Consider the following 3,130-nt stretch of genomic DNA (forward strand, 5'->3'; position numbering starts at 1 on the left):
GTTGATGATGGGGCTGTTGTGGTGGGCTGGCTGATCAGGGGGAATGACTGATAGAGACAGATCCTGTCCTCCCTTCATTATCTTCTCTCTCTCTCTCTCTCTCTCTCTCTCTCTCTCTCTCTCTCTCTCTCTCTCTCTCTCTCTCTCTCTCTCTCTCTCTCTCTCTCTCTCTCTCTCTCTCTCTCTCTCTCTCTCCTCTCTCTCTTTCTCTCTCTCTCTCTCTTTCTCCTCTCTCTCTCTCTCTCTCTCTCTCTCTCTCTCTCTCTCTCTCTCTCTCTCTCTCTCTCCTCTCTCTCTCTCTCTCTCTCTCTCTCTCTCTCTCTCTCTCTCTTTCTCTCTCTCTCTCTCTTTCTCTCTCTCTCTCTCTCTCTCTCTCTCTTTCTCTCTCTCTCTCTTACTCCTTCCTGTGTCCTCCTCCTCTCCCACAGATGGTCGTTTTTTGTAACCTCTCCTCTATCCTCTATCCTCTTTAGTACATTTTAAAATGGCCTCCAGTCATTAACTTCACTCACTGACCCTAAATAAAAACCGATCCAATTACAGTGTGTTTCCCTGTGGGTGTATGGAATGGGGTCAAGCATTGTGGGGTGCTGTTGTGCTGTGTAAGGGGGGTGGGGGGGGGTTTGTTGGTTAACTTTGGCTCCACGTCAGCCCTTGTTTCCCTGTTGTTTCTCTCTGTCTGTTAGCAAGGATTAATAAGTGGTTGACCTCAGTTGACCCCTGTGGTGTGAGCAGAGTGTACTATGGGATTTATGTGGCAGCTCGCATGACACCTGATTCAATTTACAAACAAGAGGGAGAGCAGGCTGTAGCAGCAATAGGTTATTAAATGCTATTCATTTCCTATGTTCCCTACAGTATACCAAGCAGAAGGAAATTACTGGAAGAAGTACTAAATGAAAGGGTAGAGGGACACAACCTCATTTGGACTGTTTGTTGTTGGTTGTTCTTACGCAAGTGTTTCAGAGCTTGGGGTGAGCTGAGAGCAGGGAGTGTCCCGTTGAGTCAGATCTCAGCTTAGAGTCCCTGTTCCCCTGTCTGTCTGTCTCTCTGGCTGTCCGTCTGTCTGTGTGTTTATTTCTGTCTGTCACGCCCTGGCTCTGGGGACTCTTAAATGTTGAGCCAGGGTGTGGATTTTTCCTTGTTTAGTTTTCTAGGTTTGTCGTTCTAGATCGTGTATTTCTATGTTGGCCAGGGTGGTTCCCAATCAGAGACAGCTGTAGCTCGTTGTATCTGATTGGGGACCATACTTAGGCAGCCTTTTGGCATGTTACGTTGTGGGATCTTGTTCCGAAAGGTTTGTGTTAACCTAGGACTTCACGTTTCGTTTGTTGTTTTGTTCGTGTGGTGTACTTCAATAAAAGATGTACGTTTATCACGCTGCGCCTTGGGTCCGCTTCATCTATCGACGATCGTGACACTGTCTGTGTGATGGGATATGAGAGGACAGAGCAGCACCAGAGTTTAGATTGTTAGGCTGGTGACACGGCATGACTGGATGGGGGGGAGAGGAGGCTGGGGAAAGGAGGAGGGGAAGGAAGGATGGTTTGCTCTTGTTCTGTATCAGTGGATGAAGCTGTTGTCAGCTAGTCTCTTCATCACTTGTTCAATACAGGGGAGAGGGTTAGTCAGAGGAATGGGGGGAAAGGAGGGAGTGAAATGTAGGAGAGGAGATGATTCTGTTCTATCATAAAGAGGAGCTGTAGTTTCTGAGATATCGCTGCTCTCTGTAGTGTGTTGTTGAGGGGAGGGAGGGCTGAGCTACATAACAATAGGTGGGTCAATGATGTAACGCGCATATTTCAAATCAAATCAAATCAAATCAAATTGTATTTGCCACATGCGCCGAATACAACAGGTGTAGACATTACTTACAGCGCTTAACCAACAATGCATTTATTTTTTAATAAAAAGGTAAAATAAAACAACAACAACAAAAAAGTGTTGAGAAAAAAAGAGCAGAAGTAAAATAAAATAACAGTAGGGAGGCTATATACAGGGGGGTACCGGTGCAGAGTCAATGTGCGGGGGCACCGGCTAGTTGAGGTAGTTGAAGTAATATGTACATGTGGGTAGAGTTAAAGTGACTATGCATAAATAATTAACAGAGTAGCAGCAGCGTAAAAAGATGGGGTGGGGGTGGGGGCGCAGTACAAATACTCCAGGTAGCCATGATTAGCTGTTCAGGAGTCTTATGACTTGGGGGTAGAAGCTGTTAAGGAGCCTTTTGGACCTAGACTTGGCGCTCCGGTACCACTTGCCGTGCGGTAGCAGAGCGAACAGTCTATGACTTGGGTGACTGGAGTCTTTGACAATTTTGAGGGCCTTCCTCTGACACTGCCTGGTATAGAGGTCCTGGATGGCAGGAAGCTTGGCCCCAGTGATGTACTGGGCCGTACGCACTACCCTCTGTAGCACCTTACGGTTGGATGCCAAGCAGTTGCCATACCAGGTGGTGATGCAACCGGTCAGGATGCTCTCGATGGTGCAGCTGTAGAACTTGTTGAGGATCTGGGGTCCCATGCCAAATCTTTTCAGTCTCCTGAGGGGGAAAAGGTGTTGTCGTGCCCTCTTCACAAATGTCTTGGTGTGTTTGGACCATGATAGTTTGTTGGTGATGTGGACACCAAGGAACTTGAAACTCTCGACCCACTCCACTACAGTCCCGTCGATATGAATGGGGACGTGTTCGGCCCTCCGTTTCCTGTAGTCCACGATCAGCTCCTTTGTCTTGCTCACGTTGAGGGAGAGGTTGTTGTCCTGGCACCACACTGCCAGGTCCCTGACCTCCTCCCTATAGGCTGTCTCATCGTTGTCTGTGATCAGGCCTACCACTGTAGTGTCGTCAGCAAACTTAATGATGGTGTTGGAGTCATGCTTGTCCATGCAGTCGTGGGTGAACAGGGAGTACAGAAGGGGCCTAAGCACTCACCCCAGATGGGCCCCTGTGTTGAGGATCAGCGTGGCAGATGTGTTGTTGCCTACCCTTACCACCTGGGGGTGTCCCGCCAAGAAGTCCAGGATCCAGTTGCAGAGGGACATGTTTAGCTTAGTGATGAGCTTTGTGGGCACTATGGTATTGAACGCTGAGCTGTAGTCAATGAACAGCACTCTCACATAGGTGTTCCTT

Source organism: Coregonus lavaretus, assembly GCF_964263955.1.
Source record: "Coregonus lavaretus genome assembly, chromosome: 26".
Classification (NCBI taxonomy): Eukaryota; Metazoa; Chordata; class Actinopteri; order Salmoniformes; family Salmonidae; genus Coregonus; species Coregonus lavaretus.